At 43.8% G+C, this 8,574-nt stretch overlaps 1 long non-coding RNA gene across 1 annotated transcript; it reads left to right on the plus strand.

Moving 5' to 3' along the window:
- Nucleotides 264-1,957, plus strand: LOC110430349. The gene is made up of 2 exons (XR_002447800.1): nt 264-718; nt 1,594-1,957. It is a non-coding gene; the product is annotated as an uncharacterized LOC110430349 (long non-coding RNA).

Consider the following 8,574-nt stretch of genomic DNA (forward strand, 5'->3'; position numbering starts at 1 on the left):
GGTTTAGGGTTTAGGGTTTAGTATCTAGACATAATATATATCTAGATACATAAAAAATTATATATCTAGAAAAGTCAAAACTTTAAAATGGAAAGAATATTTTTTGAAAAAAAATCTAAAAATATGGCAGGTACATATACCACGTAGTACGTGTATTAAATTAAAAAAAAAGAAAATGACACAGAAACGACTGGGTACTCAAGAATTCTGTCCAAAAGGCCCATCTCTACTCTCCCTCCCTCCCTCCCTACCCGATGGCCCAACAAGGCCCAATATTTCTCTCCTCCTTCCTTGTCGCTGGCATCGCATCCCCTCCCTCCAGTCTTCTCCGGGTCGGCCGGCTTCTGCTCCTCCCTCACGATCCAAACTCCCAACCAAACCCTAGCGGGCGGCGGCGTGTACTCCCTCCGGCGTGCGCAGAGACAGGCGAGGACGCTGGGCAGTGGGCACGGGCGGCTGAGGGGCGCCGGCTAGGAGGATCGCGGTGGGGCGTCGGCCGCTCGGCTCGTGGTGGGGCCCGCAGCCGGCAGCGCGCCTAGGCGGCTGCGCCGCGGGGTGGCCGGCGGCCCGGCTGCTCGTGCGTTTGAGCGACTGGAAGCCAGCGCCTATGCTGGCAGCAGCAGTTCTGCAACCTGCATAGGCACCGAGGGCAGGAGAAGGTCTGACCGATCGGTGTCTTCAGCAATCTTCAGCAAGCCATCAACTTGGAATCCGATTGGTAAGCTAATTTAGTTGATTGGCCTTACATTTCATTGTATTATGCGAAGCTGTGGAACTACCATAGTATGGCAATGAGCACTACTTGTGTGTGATTTGCTGATTTTAGATCACTGATTCGATTTGAGGTCTCAAATATAAAGACGAAGTGAAGTGGTACTACTAATTTTTAGTAGTTCAGTTCTATGAACATGTGTGCTCAACTATGTGTTACAGCTGCTATATATTGTACAGTTACAGCCGCCGTTTTCTGATTACTAATATCTCTAACAGCTTTGCAAGACATCAAAATCATCCCATGATACAGGTATTAGTATTTTATCCCAAGCTCATTCTTGTAGTAGCCTTGATCTTTACATCTTGTGCAAGTGCATGCAGCTTGCTCTGTCTCTAGATTGTGCATGTGCTTGTGATTGTGCCATTTATATTAATTATTAGTTGGCTTGTTAGCTAGTCAATTCCTGGAGCCACATTAACTTGCAAACCACAGCCGCAGAGCCTCTATGAACTGCTTTCTTCAAACCTGGGTTCACATATATATTAAATTGAGCATCATATATCTGTTTTTTCTTTGCCACAAAATCACTGGCTATCATCAGATTTATTTATGTCAAAAATATGATTACATAAAAAATATTTAAATATCTAACACTAACTAGGAAAGGTGCTCCAACAGTCCAGCTTGAAGTATATAATTATTATTTTTTTAAACCTGTACATCAATTCTCTGCTTTGCATACAAAAAAGAGAGAAGAGATGGAGCTCCAGTTTATTCTTTTTCAATTCCAAATCTGTACAACTACTGCTCATGAATTTAGAACTTTGTAAGAGTTGGATTTCTAGTTTTCATTGATGGATGTAATCTTTTATTTGCAGGTGGGAGGTAATAGCTTGAGGTGGCCATGTAGGAAGCAGTTGGCTGAAAGTGTGCATGACTAGTGCATTATTTTGTACATCCTAACTAGAGATGAATGCTTTTGTTAAGACTTAAGTTATGAATCATTTTGTAATGAGTGCAAGCAAACCATGAGATGTGAGCTGTTCAACTAGTTCAAGCATCTATGCGCTATGCATATATCTTGATGGCCAAACCGTACGTATGCCATGTAACTTATCTGTGCAAGTTGTAGAAAATAACACAAGACAAATGTTTATGGATATAATATAATTGTGAGCTATGATGAACTTCATTGTCATGATTGTGTATTGTCCAAAATGGAATTGGTGATTTTATGGCTCATTGATTGTATGATTAGTACTAATCTTGAGGTTAATGAATAACTGTGCTGTTATTTTCTATTATGGATAGCGTCTGACAGTTGGACGCTATATATTACTAGCGTCTGACTAATGGTCGTTATAAGTTTCTAAAAGGCGTCGAACGGCTGGTCGCTATATCTTCAACTTACTGTCCAACGGTCGGTCGCTATAAGTATGGTCGGACGCTAAAACTTATAGCGACGCCACTTATGGGGACCGGCCAAGTTGGTCGGTATATGTTTATAGCGACCGTCCGTAGGTCGCTATACCGATTTATAGCGACCATCCGTAGGTCGCTGTAGATAGGCTGTGGTATAGTGAAAGTTTGTTACACTCATCAAGTTCTACATTTGGTCTAATGGTCAACTTTTCATATGGAAAAGTTCGAACCACTCATTTTTGAATATTGAAAGAATTCATAGCCACGCACCGGTTTTCGGAACCCTAGGTGGTCTCGTTGGAAAGGATATGAATACCAATATTATTCCACTCATCAAGATCTACATTTCATATATAGACCATTTTTGCATTTAACAAAGTGTTGGGAAGGTGTAGTTGAAAATCCACAATTCTCACATATAGTTTCATATAGTTTATGTGAGATTCAAGATTTGGTGAGTATTGTTTACTTAAACTTTCTCAAAGGGGAAAAAAGGTCTATATAAAAAGTTTGGATCTTGATGAGCTCTAACAACTTGGTATTCAAATGTTTTTTATTTTTAGTAATTTAGTTTGTCATTTGACCAAGTTTGACCAAAACTCGTATTGGATTTTAAAATCATGTTGATAGGATTGACTAAAATTTATCCAAATGGAAAAATGAACAATGTATCAAATGTATATCTTGATGAGCTCTAACAACTTTGTATTAATTTTTTTTCATTTGAAGTCATCAAGTGGGTCATTTGACCAAGTTTGACCAAAGTCAAAACATTGGTTTTTAGAAACACACACTTTGACCGAACCCTAGATGGTCCTAACAGGAAAAGTCATGAATACAAAGTTTGTTACACTCATCAAGTCCTTATTTGGTCTAATGGTCAACCTTTCATTTTGAAAAGTTTAAACTAGTCGATTTTGAATTTTGAAAGAATTCATAGCCACGCACCGGTTTTCGAAACCCTAGATTGTCTCGACTCGAAAAGTCATAAATACCAATATTGTTCCACTCATCAAGATCTAAATTTCATATATAGACTAATTTTAAATTTGACAATGTGTTGGGAAGGTGTAGTTGAAAATCCTCAATTCTCACTTATAGTTTCATATAGTTTATGTGAGATTTAAGATTTGGTGAGTATTGTTTACTTAAACTTTCTCAAAAGTAAAAATGGTTTATATAAAAAGTTTCGATCTTAATGAGTTCTAACAACTTGGTACTCAAATGTTTTTCATTTTTAGTAATTTAGTTTGACATTTGACCAAGTTTGACCAAAACTCATCTTGGATTAAAAACATGTGCCTAGGATTGGCTCAAATTTATACAAATAGAAAAATGGACAATGTATCAAATGTAGATCTTGATGAGCTCTAACAACTTTGTATTCAAATTTTGTTCATTTGAAGTCATCAAATGGGTCATTTAACAAAACAATGGTTTTTAGAAACATAGACTTTGACCAAACGCTAGATGGTCTCAACTGGAAAAGTCATGAATACAAAGTTTGTTACACTCATCAAGTTCTACATTTGGTCTAATGGTCAACTTTTCATTTGCAAAAGTTCGAACCACTCATTTTTGAATTTTGAAAGTGTAACACCCTAGGTGTTAAGCATGCACTTAGTCTCATAAACTCATCCATAAGCATTATCATCAAGCATAGCATTGCATGAGCATGTCATTCATTCAAGTGTGATTTCATGTGCTTTATTTTATGTGAATTAAATATAGTAAAATTATTATGCTTGCTTCTAAATTCTTGAATTACCCAAATTAGGTTGAAATAAGTGTTAGAAGATTTAAGAGTAATTTGGTGATATTTTTGGAGCTATAGAAATTGAGAAATTGATTTTATACAAAAATTCCCAAAATAAATTTATTTAAAAACCTAGAACTAGTTTTAATTTGTGATTCAAATTCTATTTGGAATTTGGCTTTACTTATTAAAACAAAGTTGTAGGGATTTTTGTGGGGAGCAATTCTTATTTTTACTCCAACCCCTAAAAAGATTTGTAAAAGCTTCAAAAAGCCTCATTTAAGCTTTTGGGAAAATAATTTCAAAAAAAAGAAAAGGGGGCAGGCGCTGCTGGGCCGACCCGCCTCCCTTTCGGCCCAGCAAGACAGCACGGCCCGGTTTCCCCTCCCTCTCTCTCCCGTGCGCGACGCCCGCCTTCGTCCACCCGATGCCGGCCACGTGGCGGCCGTACATCGGCGTCGTGGACGCGCCGCGGCCGACCGGCCTTAACCTGGTCGGAACGCCGCCCCGCGTCCCCAGGCCACTCCATTCTGTCCCCTCCCCGCTCCCCTCTCCTTCCTCCGCTCGTGAGCGCCGCAGCGCCATCGCCGGAGAGCTCTGCCGCTCACCACCAGCCACACCAGTGACCTATCCTCAGCGCCAAAACCACCACTGCACCCATCTTCGCCGCGGTAAGCTTCTACGCATGCTCTACCGAGGTGAGAGACCGCCGCACGCCGTGAATCGCTCGCCGGAGTTTCCCCGACCTCGTCGGAGTGCTCCGCCACGTCGAACCTCGCTAGTTTCTGCCTCGTTTCGCATGCTTTTGGGCGCGTTAGGTCCGTAGCTCGACGGGGAAGCCTCGACGGAACCGCGCGCGCGCTCTACCGCACCGTAGCGGCCTGGCCACGGCGAGCAGCGCCGCCGTGCCGCCATGCATGCTCGCGAGGGTGCTCCGGGCATCTTCCGGCCGATCCAAGGGCACCCTTGGGTGCGCCTCGCTGTGGGGAGCACGATGGTGCTCACCCCGTGGCTGGGGACCTCACTGCCGACAAGATCCGCTCGTCGGAGGTGCCCTCCCTCTCGGTCACGCTGACCAGTGGGGTCGGGGACCCACTGTCAGTCGTAATGGGGACCGAGATGGGTAGAGATCCGGGTGTCTTTAGTGTTTTTCATCCCGATTTCGAATTGGTTTTCAGAAAATAATTTCCAGAAAATACTTTAAATGATATAAAATCCATATCTTGAGATATATAGCTCCAAAATGGATGAAATAAATTTTGATGTGTTCCATAATCTCAGATCTATTGTTTGGTGTGGTTGCATGTCATGTTTGAACAACTTTTCTGTACAAATATATTTAATCCATGTTTGTGCTAAAAATGGGAAAATGCATAGTAATTAAAATATAACTCAGAAAAATATGAAACTTGTTTTGTTCGCTCTGCATGGATGATTAGTCTCTGGGAAAAATATGTCATGTATTATTTGCTGCATAAATTAATTTATGGTGATTTAAATGCTTGCATGGTAGTGGTTAATGATTTTTAATAAATAATTGGTCATGCAATTAATCTGGAAATTTTTGTGGGTATTTCTTATGTTAACAAGTTAATTATAAAAATATGAAATCTGCTGTTTGACACTTATACCACAGTAGGGTATTTATACTTGCTTATTTAGATTAATCTTGTGATTTTTGTAGCTCAAAATAAATGTCCAAATATTATGAAAAATTTATGGTAGACTTTATGATTAATTAGTAGTCTCCTGTAATTTTTGTGGAATTTATTGATAAACAGACATATATGCTACTGTTGTAGGTCTAAAAGTGGATAGATAAATTATGTATTGTTATACATAGATTAAATAAAGTAAGAGGATGTTTGGTGTATCTTTGAAGCATCATGTGAGCTTGCTGGTTAACCTTGAAGGCAACTTGTAGAAGAGAATGTAATAAATGATTAGTTCGATTACATGTTCTTGGATGATGTTGACTACCTTGTAAAAGTGACCACTTATATCATCTATGCATCATGTCATGGTCATCTGGTATCCATTTGTATAAGCATTGCACCCCGGGCATCTCGCACTCCACTCATGGGCACACATGCATCATACAGGCTCGCACGAGAACGAGGTGGGACCCGAGGAGTAGGAGGAGAACCAGGAGGAGGAACCTCTAGGAGGACCGGAGCCCGGAGAAGAGCTGCAGGAGTGCCCGGATCACAAACCGAGCACGTTTGAGAAAGGCAAGCCCCAGAGCATTCTAAGTCTCCCTATTCTAGCTAACTTAAATGATATATTATGCTTGTTCTACTATGTTGCATTTAAATGATAGGAATTGCCTGATACCGCTGATGCATAAGTATTCCTTGATATCACCACTTGTTTATGTACCTTGTCCTATGTAGATAGGCACGGAGTCCATGCTTAGTTTGCTTAGTCCGGTAGAAGTCGGGTGATTTCCTGTCACCTGCGAGATATAGGTGGACACCTGTTTGATTAGCTGTAATTCCTATGGGGAAGAATAACCAAGTATGGAAAGGAATTTGAGACCGGGCAGGGTCTTGTGGTGGGTTGTTCATAGTGCCCCTGCCTGTGTCGATTAAGGACCGATCGTTGACGGCCCTCTTGTCATGTTGAACGCATGCCCCACACTTAGCTGGAAGGATAAGTCGGTCCGACCACGAAGCCTGAACACTATCCAGACCGGGAGTCGAGCCGCCATGCGCTTTATTGGTGATGGTTGAGGAGAACGACGAGGGCGCGGCGCGCAACCTTGGTATACCTTGGATACCTCGGTCGCCGGAACGGTCCTCGGGTACTGGCGGTGCCTGCCGAACCCGCGAATTGGTCCTGGAGTGTGGTTTGTGTGGGGAATAACTCGCCAGCTGGTTAGAAATCGATTCGAATCGCCATCGCTCCTGGATAGTGAGCACTTGACATGAGCTTCGTCCTCGTAGTAAGGATTATGGAACACTTGGGTTATGATGATAAATGATTTATGAATGCTATGACGAGGTACCATCATATTACTACACTTGCTTGTAATAGTACAGGTGCAAACCTAGATAATAGGTAATGATATTATCAAACTTGAGCTAATTAAAAGAAGAATGGTCTCTGGACTATGTTTAGGGGAATACTGCTTTTCTGCAAAAAGTCTCAGCTACCCCACCATACAGCCTTCATGATCCTTGAAGAGTCTTTATTTTTGGTTTATGATGGGTAAGTCTAGCTGAGTACATTCTCATAATCAGGGTTCTATTCCCATGTTGTTTTGCAGATGGTCAAATGTACTATGGTTATTGCATCCTCTGCTTGTACCCAGCCATGGGCGATGACTAGACCAAGGGCGATGGTCACTCTATCTTCTCTTTTGCTTTTGTGGGAATGACCAAACTATAGCACTGTATTAACTGAATTTGTGTGTGTGTTACTTTCTAACTATGAAGCTTCCGCTACTTGAGAACTTGGTTTGTAATAATTTTAAGTACTCTGATGTATTTGTTGAATGTTGTGAACTGGATGTAATTGTGAATGGTGACCGCTGAACTTATTACGATCTTGGCTGTATATACGAGTTGTGGGTTGAAATCCTTCGAGATTTCACGGACTGCCGGGATTATATGAGCTTAAGCTTGGTGGTTTGACTGTGCAAATGGTCACTATGAGGCTTAATCTCTTATAATTTGGACGGTTCTGTTACAGCTGGCATCGGAGCAAGGTTTAGCGAGTTACTGTTAAGAAGTACGTTCCAAAATAAACTTAAACCGATTTAACACAAAATTATTGTTAATCAAATGGTAGTCAAGGTGTTAACTAAGTTTTTGGAAAACTATTTAGTGTGCCATGGTCATATCCTTTATGCCTAGTTAAGGATTCTAAGGTGGCTAGTTAAGTACTGACTTGGGGGTTAATGTATCATATTTCTATTTCGTCGCTCATACGGCGTGCAATAGTACGAGTACCATTCATTTGAGTGGTAATGTATGGATCAATTCTTCCTCTACGCCTCTCCCCGCTTCGGCCCAAGCCGCGGCCCAGCAGCGCCCCTGCCGCCCGCTGCCACTGACGGGTGGGGCCCACCCGTCAGGGTCGCCCCCTACCTCCGTCCGAGTCGGAAACGGCCGCCGCCGTTCGTTCCGACTTCCGCGCCGCGCGCAATCTGAGGACCCGGGGCCACCCTAGCCTATTTAAGGCATCCCTCAGCCGCGCACGCGTCCCTAAGTCCTAACCCTAGCCGCCAACTCGCCGAGCTCGCGCCGCCGCCTTCGAAAATCCGCCGCCGCAAGCTCCGCCGTCGAGCTTCTCTTTGACTTCGTCGTTTCGCGGAGGTGAGCTCGCCATCGCGCTCGTCGTGTCGCGCCGACCCTGCCCGTGCCCTCGGCTCGTCTCGCCGCGCCCCGCAGCGCCGCCGCTGCGAGCTCGCCGCGGCCGGCCATGGCGCCGCCGCCGGCGCCCCGCTCCCGCACCGGCGCGCGGTCCACCATGGACCGCGGCTCTGCCGCCCGCACGTCCGGTCCACTGGCCCGGGTCCATGTTGCCCCGCGCGCCCCCTTCCGGTCCCCCATGGACCGGTGGACTGCCGCCCCCCCCCCCGCGCCCCGGTCCACAGCACAGTGCCGTGGACCGGCCACTCCCGACGCGCGCCCCTGCACGTTTTGCAAAAAGGCCCCTGATTTTATTTAAAATTAAC

The sequence above is a fragment of the Sorghum bicolor genome, chromosome 9 (genome assembly GCF_000003195.3).
Source record: "Sorghum bicolor cultivar BTx623 chromosome 9, Sorghum_bicolor_NCBIv3, whole genome shotgun sequence".
NCBI classification, from domain to species: domain Eukaryota; kingdom Viridiplantae; phylum Streptophyta; class Magnoliopsida; order Poales; family Poaceae; genus Sorghum; species Sorghum bicolor.